The 17,466-nt window shown below is 44.7% G+C and overlaps 1 protein-coding gene across 1 annotated transcript in view; it reads left to right on the plus strand.

Annotated features, from left to right (window-relative positions):
* The window catches only part of LOC141058039 (putative N-acetylated-alpha-linked acidic dipeptidase), a 262,752-nt gene that overhangs the window by 13,381 nt on the left and 231,905 nt on the right, over window positions 1-17,466 (plus strand). The window lies entirely within an intron of this gene.

Consider the following 17,466-nt stretch of genomic DNA (forward strand, 5'->3'; position numbering starts at 1 on the left):
ATTGTGAAGCAAATAGTTATGAATAATTATCACCCAAATGATGTTACAGAAGTCAGAACATACACAACCTATCTGTGGTGAAATGATTTACCACCAAAATTTTGAAGTATGAGACTAGTGTCATCTTGTGATTGATGAGCCACAAAGTCCTTCAAAAGTGAAACTGTCCTGGATGTAATGTACAATTTGCAATTGAAAATTAGAACATGCCTTCTATGATACTTGCATTTAAGAACTGATTGGCCAGATATGTACGGACTCAGGATGACTGGGCTGCGGGTACCTGTGCTGCTCCAGAACTGTCAAGGCTGCGTCCCCTGTTTCCTGGGGGAAGGAATAGGGGAAAGGACAGGCCTCATTACCCAGAAAGAGGGGGCATGTTTAGACAGGGAACCTGGCCAGAAGCTGTGGGAAAAAACATGTAAAGCAGGAGTGAGTACCCAGCTGTCGGTGTCTGAGCAGCATGGGGGGCAGTGCACTACGCATCCAAAGCGCCGGCGCTGCGACGAACTGCAGCAGACAGACCCGGAAACCTAGAGGCAGGGGGCAAGCTTAAGAGAAAGCTGGCACGACAGCAGAGAGTTTTGGCATGGACAAGCAGCGCATAGGAGGCTGAGCAGCGTGCCTCATCCTTAGAGTACTGGCGCCGCAAAGGACTGTTCCTGTTGGCTCCCGCCACTAAAAGCAGTACTGCCAGAGAGTGAGGCGCTGTGTGCTCCATGACCGTGAGTACAGCGCACGAGTGCAGTAGAGAGAGCCAGTTCATGCCACATGTTCAGCTCTGCTAACCAATAATTATAAGGCACAGAGGAAAGAGGAATGACAGAGGACGTTGGTATGGTCAGCAAGGTACTCCCTCAGAATCTTCCAAAACTTTCGACTCCTTGTGAGAATCAGGGCCAGGGTGAAGGGAGGGTCTGAGAAAACTCTCCCAGAACTTTGCCAGTGTTCCACTGCCTCTGCTGGATTGGAGTTGTGTCTCTCTCACCTGTACTCCTTGGTTTGCCACCGAACTGTGTCTGTGATCTCTGCTGCCAGCGTTTTCAGATGGGAATTTTTTTAATAATTCCGCAAGAAGGGGCCTCTGGTCCTCCAACATTTTAGTACACCTGTCTGCCTCTGGAATAAGAGATATAAAGTTCTCCTTGTAGCATGGGTCTAGAAGCGTTTTAATCACTACTGCCTGTCACCCAAAATTTTGAGAACGCAAGGGTGACGGGAAAGGCAGCGCAACATGCCAGCATGGATGAGTTTAAGACTGCTAACAGTCAATGCTTCCGTGTCCTCACCAAGAGGATGACTGACCATGCACTCCTCCTCCTCCTTGTCCTCAGGCCTCCACAACTTTCGACTAACCTCAGTACTATCATTGTAAATACACCCCTGTAGGTTTTATCTCCCCCACCTCATTGTAGATTGTAAGCTGTCACGAGCAGGGTCGTTTTATTTTGGTTTAATTATTGTATTATTGTTATTGTTGTTACTTAGGGCTCTTGTGTTTGAAACTGTTAAACTAAATATGTTGGCTCTATATAAATAAATATAACACAGAGAAGCAGGATGGAGACGTTAATTATGGCATCATTGCCGCTCACCATCTTGGTGGATTCCTCAAAGTTTTGGAGGATGGTACATATGTCTGATATCCATGTCCACTACTGAGATCTTATGTGTGAAGTCAGAACTGAATACCGATGACCTTGTTGATGTTGGTAGTCACCAATTGCCCTCTTCTGCTCACAAATCCATTTCAACATCTGCAGTGTAGAGTTTCAACGCGTGGGTACATCACACACCAGTCAGTGAGCCAGAATCTGCAAACGCTGCTGAAGCACAGCAAGGGCGGATGAAGCTCTAGCTGACTTTCTAAAATGGGTACACAGGGAGTCGTATCTTCCCTAGCAGATCCGGCAGCTCCGTGTCGCTTTTTATAAACTGTTGAACAATGAGGTTAAGCACATGGGCCAGGCATGGCACATGTGTGAGCTCACCTCAGAGCAGCCACCAGGTACCGGCCATTGTAACATATGACCATGCTTGGCTGTAGGTTCAGTGGTGTCAGCTACAGATCTGATTGCTCTTTCAGAGCTGTCCACAACTCTTCAGCATTGTGCGGTTTGTCACCTAAGCATATTAATTTCAGCACAGCCTGTTGCCGCTTGGATAAGGGAATGCTGCACTGCTTCCAGCTTGTGACTGATGTGCTACTTTCGGAGATGGAGGCTGAAGAGGAGAAGGAGGAGGTGCAGGAACTGTAGACTGTGGTGGCAACCCAGATTGACGCAGGGCCCACAATACTTGGGGTTGGGAGGACGTGCACCATCCCAAGGTTGGACTGGGTCCCAGCTTCCACTATGTTAACCCAGTGTGCCGTCAGTGAGATGTAATGTCCCTGCCCACAAGCACTTGTCCTCGTGTCTGTGGTTAGGTGGACTTTCCCAGTAACAGCATTGTGGAGGGCACGGGTAATGTTGTGGGACACGTGCCTGTGTAATGCAGGGACGGCACACCGGGACAAATGGTTACACATATTCGGAGCCTCGGGGTGATCCTCGACTCTGCCCTCTCTTTCAAGCTACATATTCAAGCCCTTGCCTCCTCCTGCCCACTACAACTTAAAAACATTTTCCGTATCCGTACATTCCAAGAAACTGCAAAAACGTTTGTGCACGCCCTCATCATCTCCTGCCTCGACTATTGCAACCTTCTACTCTCTGGCCTCCCCTCTAGCACTCTTGCACCACTCCACTCTATCCTAAACTCTGCTGCCCAACTAATCCAACTGTACCTCTGTTATTCCTCAGCCTCTCCTCTCTGCCAGGCCCTTAACTACCTTCCTATTGCTCAGAGGCTACAGTTCAATACCCTAGATATGACATACAAAGCCTTCCACAACCTGTCTCCTCCATACATCTGTGACATGTTCTCCCAATGTCCGACTGGGTCATGTCTTCCTCTATGCTAACCCAGTGTGCCATCAGCAAGATGTACCATCCCTGCCCACAAGCACTTGTCCACGTGACTGTGGTTAGGTGCACTTTTCCAGTAACAGCATTGTTGAGGGCCCGGGTCCTGTTGTGGGACACGTGCTTGCTTATGTAGAGCCGTGCCAGCAGACCGGGAGAAATTGTGGAGGCTGGGGACTGAGTACCTTGTGACTTTCACTGCCATGAGGTTGCAGAAAGCTTCCATCTCCCACGAGCCTAAAATGCAACATTTCGAGCACAAGTAGAAGGGAAATGTGTGAATTTTGTACTGTGACCTGTGTGGCGTTGGAGGCATATTTCCGCTTGCGTTCCAAGGACTGGGGTATGGACAACTGAGCGCTGCGCTGGCACAAGGACATGGGCGTGCTTGTTGATGGTGCTAGTTGAGTTTGTGTGCAACTACAGATGCAGGGCAGGAGGCATCTTTGCATGTACCATGGACAGGGGATTGGCTTGCACGCACAACAGCGGAAGAAGCAGTGGTATCACCCGCAGACACTTTTCATGGAGCCTGGTGTTCGGCCAACAAAGTTGGGTGCTTTGCTGCCATGTGCCTGATCATGCTGGTGGAGGTTAGGCTGGTAGTTTTGCTACTCCTGCTGATGTGGGCATGGCCGGTGGTCCAAATGGCCTTTCTGGGATTATGGGCAGAGTCTTTAAAAATCAACCAGACTGCTATGGGGACATTCAGTGCCTTTATCTCCCACACCATCTCCTCATCTCGGCCCTGTCTTTCAGTGTTCCTCAAGGTTAAGTTCTAAAACCCTTACTCTTCTCCATCTACACCTTCGGCCTGGGACAGATCATGTAATGGCACGGTTTGCAATATTATCAGTACGCCGATGACACAAACATCTACCTACCTGTACCTGACATCACCTCCTTACTGACCAAAATCACACGTCTTCCCACTATTTCATCAATCTTTTGTGCTTGCTTCCAAAAAGTGGACATGGACAAAACGGAATGCATCATCTTTCAACCATCTCACGCTGAGTAGACATGAGAGCTGTGTATGCATCATTCTGTAATAACTGAACAAAAGAAATAGTACCATTATAAATCATAAAGTATATTATATAACAAATCATGGTACTCAAATAAGTGACCAAATAATAGGCTGATCGCTAAAAATATTACAATAGAACCCAGAACAAAAAATAGACTAACTCTGAATTGAATAGTCATATTGGCCATTATATCAGCACACCACATCCCTTTCCTGTATACTGCACTTTTGCAATTTTTGTGTGTGTCGTTCACTTTCCCCTGTTCATCTATTCCTATTATTATCGTTGTGAATATTAATAAAGTTTGATACTTTTACATAATTTTTGTGGCTACATGATCATATGTTTTGCTCTGGGTTCCACTTTAGTAAGAGTTAAAGTTTTTCCTAGAGAAAATGAATTTCCAGAGATTCACTGCCTTTTTTGCACATTGTTTGCAGCTGTGATCTTCATCTTCTTGGTGGGGATGTGGTACAGTTCCAAGTCGTCATCAATACCATCATTGTCCATATCTTGTAAAAAGAAAATCTGGTGTTTCCCAGGGTAGTGGTTATTTACGTTTAGTGGCATTCCTTTAACAGTGTTTGTTACACCAGAACAAATAATGTTCGGCTGTGACATTTTAATATTATTGGTAAAATGTATGGGTGAAGAGGAAGAACCTTGTGTCACGAGTGTGTTGATAGTTACGGACGGTGCACTTCTCTTTAAGCTTAGTTTTTCATGAGCATCCTTCAGTTTGTTTGGTTTTCCTCCAACACTGATCTGCTTTCTCTAATTCAGCATCTCACAAACATGTTGCACTTTGCCCTCTATACAGACACGTGCGTCTTTGGCAGCATATATTTTACAGGCATTTTTTATGCAGAGCTTCACACCGATATTCTGTATGGCATGAAACACATTCTGGTAATTAATTGGTAGTGGCTGAACAACTAGTCATTGTAGGCTGTATCCTGGATGTCATACCTCCCATAGCCACCTCTGTTATTAACCCCTTCACCCCCAAGGGTGGTTTGCACGTTCATGACCGGGCCAATTTTTACAATTCTGACCACTGTACCTTTATGAGGTCATAACTCTCGAACGCTTCCATGGATCCCGGTGATTCTGACATTGTTTTCTCGTGACATATTGTACTTCATGTTAGTGGTAAAATTTCATTCAAATAACTTGCGTTTATTTGTGAGAAAAACGGAAATTTGGCGAAAATTTTGAAAATTTCGCAATTTTCCAACTTTGAATTTTTATGCCCTTAAATCACAGAGATACGGCACACAAAAAACTTGATAACTAACATTTCCCACATGTTTACTTTACATCAGCACAATTTTGGAACCAAAATTTTTTTTTGTTAGGAAGTTATAAGGGTTAAAATTTGACCAGCGATTTCTCATTTTTACAACACCATTTTATTTTTAGGACCACATCACATTTGAAGCCACTTTGAGGGGTGTATATGATAGAAAATACACAAAAGTGACACCATTCTAAAAACTGCACCCCTTAAGGTGCTCAAAACCACATTCAAGAAGTTTATTAACCCTTTAGGTGCGTCACAGGAATTTTTTTGAATATTTTAAAAAAAATGAACATCTAACTTTTTTTCATAAAAAAAATACTTCAGGTTCAATTTTTTTTATTTTACCAAGGGTAACAGGAGAAATTGAACTGCAAAAGTTATTGTGCAATTTGTCCTGAGTACGCAGATACCTGATATGTGGGGGGGAACGACTGTTTCGGCTCATGGCAGAGCTCAGAATGGAAGGAGCGCCGTTTGACTTTTTCAATGCAAAATTGGCTGGAATTCAGATTGGACGCCATGTCACGTTTGGAGAGTCCCTGATGTACCTAAACAGTGGAAACCCCCTGCAAGTGACCCCATTTTGGAAACTAGACCCCCCAAGGAACTTATCTAGATATGTGGTGAGAACTTTGAACCCACAAGGGCTTTACAGAAGTTTATAACGTACAGCGGTACAATTAAAAAATCATATTTTTTCCACAAAAATGATCTTTTCACCCCAATTTTTATTTTCCCAAGGGTAACAGGACCCTAAAAGTTATTGTGCAATTTGTCCTGAGTACGCTGATACCCCACATGTGGGGGTAAACCACTATTTGGGCGCATGGCAGAGCTCGGAAGGGAAGCAGCGCCATTTGACGTTTTTGGCTGGAATTGAGATCGGACACCATGTCGCGTTTGGAAAACCCCTGATGTACCAAAACAGTGGAAACCCCCCACAAATGACACCATTTTGGAAACTAGACACCCTAAGGAACTTATCTAGATGTGTGGTGAGAACTTTGAACCCCCATGGGCTTCACAGAAGTTTATAACATAAAGCCATACAATTAAAAAATCATATTTTTTCCACAAAAATGATCTTTTCACCCTCAATTCTTATTTTTCCAAGGGTAACAGGACCCTAAAAGTTATTGTGCATTTTGTCCTGAGTACGCTGATACCCCACATGTGGGGGTAAACCACTATTTGGGGGCATGGCAGAGCTCGGAAGGGAAGCAGCGCCATTTGACGTTTTTGGCTGGAATTGAGATCGGACACCATGTCGCGTTTGGAAAACTCCTGATGTACCAAAACAGTGGAACCCCCCACAAATGACACCATTTTGGAAACTAGACCCCCTAAGGAACTTATCTAGATGTGTGGTGAGCACTTTGACCTCCCCAGTGCTTCACAGAAGTTTACAACGCCCGGGCGTGAAAATAAAAAATTCGTATTTTTTCCACAAACATGATTTTTAGTCACCATTTTTTTATTTTCCCAAGGGTACCAGGAGAAATTGGACCCCAAAAGTTGTTGTCCAATTTGTCCTGAGTATGCTGATACCCCATATGTGGGAGAAAACTACTGTATGGGCACACGTCGGGGCTCGGAAGGGAAGTAGTGACGTTTTGGAATGCAGACTTTGATGGAATGGTCTGCGGGTGTCATGTTGCCTTTGGAGAGCCCCTAATGTACCTAAACAGTGGAAACCCCCACAAATGACACCATTTTGTAAACTAGACCCCCCAAGGAACTTATCTAGATGTGTGGTGAGCACTTTGACCCCCCCAGTGCTTCACAGAAGTTTACAACGCCCGGGCGTGAAAATAAAAAATTCGTATTTTTTCCACAAACATGATCTTTTAGTCACCATTTTTTTATTTTCCCAAGGGTACCAGGATAAATTGGACCCCAAAAGTTGTTTTCCAATTTGTCCTGAGTATGCTGCTACCCCATATGTGGGAGAAAACTACTGTATGGGCACACGTCAGGGCTCGGAAGGGAAGTAGTGACGTTTTGGAATGCAGACTTTGATGGAATGGTCTGCGGGTGTCATGTTGCCTTTGGAGAGCCCCTAATGTACCTAAACAGTGGAAACCCCCCACAAATGACACCATTTTGTAAACTAGACCCCCCAAGGAACTTATCTAGATGTGTGGTGAGCACTTTGACCCCCCCAGTGCTTCACAGAAGTTTACAACGCCCGGGCGTGAAAATAAAAAATTCGTATTTTTTCCACAAACATGATCTTTTAGTCACCATTTTTTTTATTTTCCCAAGGGTACCAGGAGAAATTGGACCCCAAAAGTTGTTGTCCAATTTGTCCTGAGTACGCTGACACCCCATATGTGGGAGAAAACTACTGTATGGACACACGTCGGGGCTCGGAAGGGAAGCAGTGACGTTTTGGAATGCAGACTTTGATGGAATGGTCTGCGGGTGTCATGTGCGTTTGGAGAGCCCCTGATGTACCTAAACTATTGATACTCCCCACAAGTGACCCCATTTTGGACACTAGACCCCCCACGGAACTTATCTAGATGTGTGGTGAGCACTTTGAACCCCCAAGTGCTTCACAGAAGTTTATAACACTCGGACGTGAAAATAAAAAAATCATTTTTTTCCACAAAAATGATATTTTTGCCCCCAATTTTTTATTTTCCTAAGGGTAACAGGAGAAATTGGACCCCAAAAATTGTTTTGCAATTTGTCCTGAGTAGGCTGATACCCTACATGAGGGGGTAAAACACTGTTTGGGCGCATAGCAGAGCTTGGAAGGGAAGGAGCACCATTTGACTTTTTCAACTCAGAATTGGCTGGAATTGAGATCAGACGCCATGTTGCATTTGGAGAGCCCCTGATGTGCCCAAACAGTGGAAACCCCCAATTCTAACTCCAACCCGAACCCCAACACGCCCCTAACCCTAGCCCTAACCCTAGCCCTAACCCTAGCCCTAGCCCTAACCCTAACCCTAGCCCTAACCCTAACCCTAGCCCTAACCCTAACCCTAACCCTAACCTAACCCTACCCCAACACACCCCTAGCCCTAACCCTAGCCCTAACCCTAATGGAAAAATGGAAATAAATACATTTTTTTTATTTTATTATTTTTCCCTAACTAAGGGGGTGATAACGGGGGGTTTGATTTACTATTTATGGCGGTTTTTATGTTTGGCGGCTGTCGCACGCTAAAAGACGCTTTTTATTGTAAAAATAGTTTTTGCATCACCACATATTGAGAGCTATAATTTTTCCGTATTTTGACCCACCGAGTCATGTGAGGTCTTATTTTTTGCGGGACGAGTTGACGTTTTTATTGGTACCATTTTCGGGCACGTGAAATTTTTTGATCGCTTTTTATTCCGATTTTTAGGACGCAGAATGAACAAAAACCAGCGTTTCATGAATTTCTTTTGGGGGGGGTGCGTTTACACCGTTCCGCGTGCGGTAAAATTGATAAAGCGGTTTTATTCTTCGGGTCAGTACGGTTACAGCGATACCTCATTTAGGTCGTTTTTTTATGTTTTTGTCGGTTTTATGCAATGAAAACTATTTTATATAAAAAATAATTATTTTTGCATCGCTTTATTCTGCGAGTTATAACTTTTTTATTTTTTCGCTGATGATGCTGTGTGGCGGCTTGTTTTTTGCGGGACAAGATGACGTTTTCAGCGGTACCATGGATATTTATATGCGTCTTTTTGATCGCGCGTTATTGCACTTTTTGTTTGGCGGTATGATAATAAATCATTATTTTTTGCTTTGTTTTTTATTTTTATTTTTTAAGGGGTTCGCTAAAGGGGTTAACTAATGGGACAGTTTTATAGGGCAGGTCGTTACGGACGCGGCGATACCTAATATGTGTACATTTATTGTTTTTTTTTTTATTATTTTAAAAAAATGAATTTATTGGGGAATATTTTTTTTTTTTTTTACTAATTTATTTGGCGATTTTTTTAAATTTATTTTTACACTTTTTTTTTAATTTTTTTTACTTTATTACATAGTCCCAGGTGGGACATCACTGTCCTGTGACAGATCGCTGATCTGTCACATCACAGATCACTGTGACAGATCAGCAATCTGTCACAGGCAGTGCACAAGGCTTCCTCATGCCTGCGCTTTGCAGGCACTGAGGAAGCCAGCTTCCCCAGGCCCCCGAAGGCCCCCGTCGCCATCTTGGATTCGGGGGCCTGGAGGAAAGGAGCCCCCCGCAGCAGCGCTGCACATTGCGCTGCCGTGGGGGGCTCAGGGAAGCACGGAGGGAGCCCCCTCCCTGCCGATGCTTCCCTTTAACTCCCGGTACACCGCGATCGCGTTTGATCGCGGTGTGCAAGGGGTTAACGTGTCGGGGGCGGTCCGTGACCGCCCCTGACACATTGTGCCGGGTGTCAGCTGTGATAATCAGCTGACACCCGGCCGCGATCAGCGGCGCTCACCACGTGGGCGCCGCTGATCGCGGTAGGCGTACTATCCCGTCCCCGGTCATACGGGCCCGGGTACCGTGGACGGGATAGTACGTCTTATGTCAGGAAGGGGTTAATCAAAAAGGGGAAGAAGGTGGACCCTGGCAACTATAGGCCGGTGAGTCTGACTTCTATACCAGGAAAGATCTTTGAACAAATTATTAAACAACATGTATGTCAATACCTGGATAAGAATGAAGTGATTAAACAGAGTCAGCATGGGTTTGTAACTGATAAGTCATGTCAGACTAACTTAATTTCCTTCTATGACGGTATCACTAATTGGGTGGATCAAGGAAATGCTGTAGATATAGTATATCTTGACTTCAGCAAAGCATTTGACAAAGTCTCTCATACAATCCTTATTGAAAAAATGACTAAGTATGGAATGGACAAGGCAACTGTTAGGTGGATTCATAACTGGCTTAGTGATCGGACCCAAAGAGTGGTCGTAAATGGCTGCACATCCAGTTGGAAGAATGTCTCAAGTGGGGTACCACAGGGCTCTGTCCTGGGCCCTGTATTGTTCAACATCTTTATAAACGATTTAGATGAAGGAATTGAGGGTAAACTGATTAAATTTGCTGATGACACAAAGCTAGGAGGGATAGCTAATACTAGAGAGGAGAGAGAGATGATTCAAAAAGATTTAAATAAACTGGAGAAGTGGGCAGCAACTAACAGAATGGTTTTTAACAGGGAGAAATGCAAAGTACTACATCTGGGCAATAAAAATGAAAAAAGCATATATAGAATGGGAGGAATAGGGCTAAGTGACAGCACATGTGAAAAAGACTTGGGTATACTAATAGATCACAGACTGAATATGAGTCAACAGTGTGATGCAGCAGCAAAAAAGGCAAATGCAATTCTAGGATGTATTAACAGAAGCATACAGTCTAGATCACGTGAAGTCATTATTTCCCTCTACTCCTCTTTGGTCAGACCTCATCTGGAATATTGTGTCCAGTTTTGGGCACCACATTTTAAAAAAGACATCAACAAACTGGAGCAAGTTCAGAAAAGAGCGACCAGAATGGTGACCGTCTTATGAGGAAAGGTTGCAGGATTTGGGAATGTTTAGTTTGCAAAAGAGAAGACTGAGAGGAGACTTAATAGCTGTCTACAAATATCTAAAGGGCTGTCACATTGTAGAAGGATCAACTTTATTCTCATTTGCACAAGGAAAGACTAGAAGCAATGGGATGAAACTGAATGGGAAGAGACACAGATTAGATATTAGAAAAAACTTTTTGACAGTTAGAGTGATCAATGAGTGGAACAGGCTGCCACGAGAAGTGGTGAGTTCTCCTTCAATGGAAGTCTTCAAACAGAGGCTGGACAGACATCTGACTGGGATGATTTAGCGAATCCTGCTTTGAGCAGGGGGTTGGACCAGATGGCCCAGGAGGTCCCTTCCAACTCTACGATTCTATGATTCTGTACGTTCCCATTCCTGCCGTCACCATGTCCCTTTTCCTGATCACTTCATCAAACGATTCGTCCGCCATATTTTTACTAAAAACCTGCACCTTCCCAGCCCCAACTGTGTAGGAAACCACATTACTGTTTTCCAAGGTGTATGTGATGCCCTTAAATTTTTTTTTTTATACACACTATGTTGATGTGTATCCCCCAGGGGGAAATGTTTGTCAGCCCATACACTTAGTGTATGGCCACTCCAAGTATAGGTGAACCGCTCCTTTGTAATGTGAAAAAATTTTTATGAGACCCTCCTCCACGTTTCTTCCAAGGGGGATTGTGGTGCGTGCAAATTACGGCCAGGCCTTGTATTCACTTCATGGAAAAAATCTATGGTAATAAAAAAAATTATAATGGGAACTTTTGTTTCATGTGGCCATCCAGTACGTGGTTTCAAAGGGTTATTGAGGTGAATGTATCATTGGGGCAGGCCTTGCATTCAATGCATAAGGAAACAGTATGGGAGACACACTTTCTTCTAATGGGAACAATTTTGTCATGAGGCTCTCAAGTACGTCTGCTGAAAAGGTTATTGGGGTGCATGTAATTTTGGGGCCGGGCAGGTCTTGCATTCAATGCAACATTTTTTCAGGAGGCCCTCCTGTAACCTCGAGAAAGGGGTATTGAGGTGTGTCCTAATTTTTAGCAGCCCAGCCACTCACTGCATAGGCAATAACAGTATAGGAGACCCACTCTTTAATAATGGCCCTTTAAGAAGATTAATGCAGCCTGATGCCCCTCTAAAAATAGGCTCTGTGACTTTAAGAGTCCCTCCTTCATAAATGAAACAATATGTGTCTGCTTATGTGTCACACAACACATGGCCAGCTAGGGTTGTTAAATGTTACAATGACATTACCCAGTGAACGCATTAGTATTGGTTGAAAGCAATGCTAAGGGCAGAGACACACTGGCATATTTTTCGTCCGAGAATCGCATTGTAAAACCCTCACTGGCTGTCTGCACTCCTGACCTGAGCTTGACAGCTGCATAGTAATCCATCATGCTGTCTTGCTCAGGTCAGGAGAGGTGCCGGCCAGTCCGTTCAGTGCGATGCGATTATCGCAGGAGAAATACGCCAGTGTGTCTCTGCCCTAAAGTTGAAAAACACACCAAAAATGCTGCGTGTGAACATAGCTCAAGTGGTGGAGGAACATTTATGTTTGGGGTTAGTTATTTTACCTTATATACAAGTCATTACCCTGGAAAGGGTGTTCCTTAACATATTTCCCAGCAAAATCTATTTTGGTTTAGTTTTTGTATGTTTTTTGGTGCTCAGTAAAAATGGCATGAAACTCTGACAACATTCTTTAAAGCTGTGAACTAGGAGTCAGGAATGTTTCCAGGGGCGATCCCCATGATGTTCCTGTGCCATTTGAGCAGTGTTTCCATCATTTTCTGATGTTTTTAGACCTTAAAAGGACCCCCGGGGGGGATCGCAGTAAAAATGCTCGGGTCTCCCATATCCTTACATTGGGCTCATTGTTCTCTCCGAGTACCCGAGTATTACAAATTGCTCGACCCGAGCAATGAGCACCCGAGCATTTTAGTGCTCGCCCATCACTACTTATTAAATATGTACATATATGAAGCAGGTGGTTTTAGCTCTTCACGCACATGATTGCTCACCTATTAATCTGTAGGGGGTCTTGTTGTTTCATTTAAAAAAATAAAAATAAAATTCTTCATAGGACACAGTTGGAAAATCAAGGTTCAGCGGGCGAGCAACACTGGTCACTGGTAAAGCCAAGCTCAAATGGTTATAGAAATGTTTGAGCCAGTAATGATCGCAAATTATAGATATAACTGGATCCGTGAGCTCTTCTGCATTTCGGATGGCTTCGGGTTTTTATATGGACTATTCTTGTCCCCAAAAGGGAACAGGATAATGCATGCGGATTCACCTGTGTTTAATAGACGGCAACGCTTTGGACACAGTGGGCATGCACTGCATCCAAACCACGGCTACGTCTGGACCGTGTGCACCTGGCCTTAGATATTGGGCAGAAAATTCAAGATATGATCTGCCCAACCATAGCAAGAACTGTATTGGCTGTGCAATTTTAGCAGAGTAGTCCCATCTGTCCCTTCTCAACATTCATTTCATGACTTCAGGATTGAAGTATTAACACTATCATTGCTTAAGTCCACAAGGGATTTGGGACATTAACATTAATGGCTTGTCTGTTCAGACCACGAGGAATAAAGCTGCCAACCCGTTTTCTGCCACAGACCACCAGATATAGAAAAATTAAGTTAAGTAAGTTCACATTGGGCGTTTTGTTAACGTGTTTTTATGCAAATTTTCAGCTGCGTTTTACAGTACTAGCTCTGTCTATGAGATTTCAGAAATCTCATGCACACACATTGTTTTTTTTTGTCATCAGGATTTTGTGCTTTGCATATTTTTTTGCACAATAGAGCATGTCACTTCTTTCATTTTCTTAGCGTTTTTCTCCCTTTGACATGAATGGGTAGTAAAAAGACGCTGAAAATCTGTTGCAAAAATGCAGTTATCAGGTTTTGCTGCATTTTTTGTGCCAAAACCTGATTCTGTAGAATAGGACTTTTTATTTTTTGCACTAAATCTTATCAGAATGCACAAGAGACAGATCTAGTATGCCAAAAACACAGCAAAAAATGCAAGAAAAAAAACAAGCAAAACCTCCTGTTTCTGCAGCTTCTTTCCTGCCAAGAGATCAGGTTTTACTGCAGAAAAAAACTCTTAAAAAACACCCAGCGTGAACTTACTCTAAACCCTTGTTTTGTCCAGGATTTCCCCATACACATTAGATAAAAGTCATTAAACAAATGCCCAAATTCATAGAGAAATTGGATAGAGAACTCATGTAATGGATATGATAAATATTGAAAGAAATGACGTGAGGGCTCGCAGAGTATAACCCTAAAATATACAAAATAGATCGGTCTGTGAACAGTACTCGGATAACTCCAAAAGTATCAGCAAATAGCAAATCAATTGAGTACAGACAAGCAATACAATAGATTAATCACCACACTACCTGGCCAAACATGAAATGGCTGGCAGAAGTAGCCATGATAAATGTCCATAGACTACACTTGTTATAAGAAAAAAGGTATCTCAACTCCATAAACAAGCCAAAGAGGATTGACGATAGAAAAGATACTCACAGGTGGCTGTCATTCTGGATACTCCCCATTGCCCCAATGCACGTTTCGTTACAACTTCTTCAGGAGGCATGTGTAATATTTAATATCTTTCATTCAATACAAGTCATCTGAACCTGATGATTTTGGCCGTTTCAGCTGACCCTCTAGTGTGTATGCTGGTTTCTGATTCAACCCAGATTATATTAGAGAAAATAAGGATGAGGTGGATGGAATTCAATTGATTGATCCTTTCGTTTGGTGGAGAGATAATATACTAAAAGACATGAGTGTTCCTGTGTATTAGGCTGGTTTCACACGTCAGTGGCTCCGGTGCGTGTAGTGACAGTTTCCTCACGTACCGGAGACACTGACACACATAGACCCATTCAAATGAATGGGTCTATGCATATGTCAGCGTGTTTTCATGGACCGTGTGTCCGTGTGCAAAACATGCTGACATGTCAGTGTTTGTGGGAGCGCATGGTCCGCAAAACGTGCTGAACAAGTGCACACGGAGAACAGTCCACACTGTTCACGGAGGCCGCCGGGGAAGAAGCGCTACAATAAGTGCTGTTCCCCAGCGGCTGGTGCTGAACGCGGCTGTAAATCTTCTCTCCTGCTCTGCTGGCAACAGAGATCAGGAGAGAATGAGTGAATGAAAACCCGATGTGGGGTCCCACTCTGTTTGTGAACCAACCCGGCAAAACTCACAGCTGGGGCTGCTGTTCTCAGGCTGGTAAGGGGCCATTGATCTTGGCCTCCCCAGCCTAAAAACAGCAGCCTGAAGCTGCCCAGAAAAGGCGCATCTATTAGATGCGCCTATTCTGCAGCTTTGTCGGGTTCTTCCCGCTTGCCCTGCAGCGGTGGCAAGTGGGTGTATTAAGGGGTTAATGTCACCTTGCTATTGTAAGGTGGCATTAAGCCCAGGTAAGTAATGAAAAGGTGTCAATAAGACACCTATCCATTACTAATCCTAGAGTTATTCACTGGGCCCCATATTCACACTGTCCTCTCACATGGTGCTTTCACACTCCCCCTCCTCAACCTACTGGGCCCTCCTTGCTGTGGCCTCACACTGTCTCCACATGCTGCCCCCTCTCAACATGACCCCACCCTCACTACACAGTCTCTGATCTATGCCCCCCCCACATTTTTCTCATCACATACTGTCTCCTCACACTATTTCCCTCAATAGGCTCTTGACACATGCCCCCTTGCTCCATACAGTTTCCGAACTTATCCCCTCCTCGCTCACCATACTGAGTTGGCACCCATCAACCCTCACTCCTCATATTGTGTTTGTATACATTCCCCACTCACTCCTCATATTGTGTTTGCATACATTCCCACCGTCGCTTCCCATACAGTGTCCACACCACTCCTACCCTCTCACTTTCCATGTGGTGTCCATAAATTTACCCCCTCACTCCTCATACTGTCCTAGAATTTCTCACCCAATCACTCCTTATACTGTGTCTGCACCCATCCCTTCCCATACTGTGTCTACACCCATCCCCCCTTGCTCCTCATACTGTGTTTTCAAATTCCCATCCTGCTCCCCATTGTTAGGCGTCTGGGTTCTGCGTCTGCTCTGCAGGAATCCAGAGCCTCACATTCTGCGGTCTCCTGCTGTCTTTCTACTGCAGAGGAGATTACTTTGCAGCAGACTGCTCCAGAGACTAAGTCCCGCTGTGCTCCTACTGGGCATGCTCACAAGGCGATCTCCCATTGGAGATTGGGAGTCATGTGCCCAGGTCCTGCTCCAGATCTCAGTGGTCCATCTCGGAGATCTGGAAGGTCCCGCACGGCTATAGAAAGCGCGCATGACCGTTCGGCCATGCGCTAGTATAGACTATACTTGCTATGTGTGAATGGTGACGGATGTATGATTCTGGTGACTGACTCATTATAAAACCCCTTCCCTTTGATATTACGTATGTGGATAGGGAATTAGTTCAGCAGTCAGCGCCAGTCAGTGGCAAACCTTAGGCCACTGTACAAACCACACCGCTACGCTAGCGTCCGACATTGCGCTTGCTTTCTAGCTTTGTCGTCGAGCGGCAGTGTCCTACGCCGCGCTGCAGTTGCAACCCTTCTTGGCGCTCGCAGTAGCGGCGCCGCACACACGGTAGGTCTAGAGGGACGCAGCTCCTCTGTCTTAAGTTCTGCTCCTGTAACCAGATACCGTGTGTGCATTTACCTGAGGCCTGTGTCACTAACAGGCTCAGCGTTTTTGTATGATTATGTTGCGGTGCCTCTGTGTGTGAACAGGGCCCGCTCTGCGCACTTCGGGTGAAGTTGAACCCGTGCGCATTATACCGCCATATTGCTCATCTGTCATTACCTAGCAGCATTGTAACATCTACTGCACGGTGGACCCCGAGCGGTGAATGCACTTTATTATTTATTTTTATTTAGTGCGTTCCGCCGTTCCTAACACCCATACTGTGTTCACACCCATCTGTCCGTCGCTCTCCATACTATGTTTGCAAATTTTTTTCCCTTGTTTGCTCCCATACCATGCCCACATCCACACTCCACACTGTGTCTGCACCCATCCCCTCTCGCTTCCCATACTGTGCATACATTTCCCCCACCTTCTCTCCCCATACTGTGTACTCAAATTTCTACCCCCCTTCCCCTAATTACAATAAATCTTGTGTCTTCAGCCCCAAATGAGCACTTACCACACCAAACTTCTGACCCCTATGAGGCACCAAGGAGTAATGTCAGCAGTCTGATCACGTGACCTGATCAAACCTGACCTGGAAGTACTGGAAGTCAGGGCTTCAATTGTACTTGCACTTGAAAGAAGCGAGTACAATTGATCATTGGGAGCCAGACAGCTGCACGCCCTCTGAGCTAGCTGTCCACTTGAAAGCTGGCTCAGAGAACGTCACACTTCTAATACGGGGTGGGGGGTGAAAAATGCAGATGCCGGGGAGACACTTTGGGCCACTGCATCTGGTAGGCTGATGCTGCCCCCCTGCCAGCTGCATCCAGGGCAAATGCTCCGCTTTTCCCCCTAGGTACACCCCTATGTGCATGGGTTTCTGCAAATTCGCCTCAGATGAATTGTCTACAATGAATCTAAGGCATG

This window comes from Dendrobates tinctorius, unplaced genomic scaffold (genome assembly GCF_039654945.1).
Source record: "Dendrobates tinctorius isolate UK_male_01 unplaced genomic scaffold, ASM3965494v1 ptg000208l, whole genome shotgun sequence".
Lineage (NCBI taxonomy): Eukaryota > Metazoa > Chordata > Amphibia > Anura > Dendrobatidae > Dendrobates > Dendrobates tinctorius.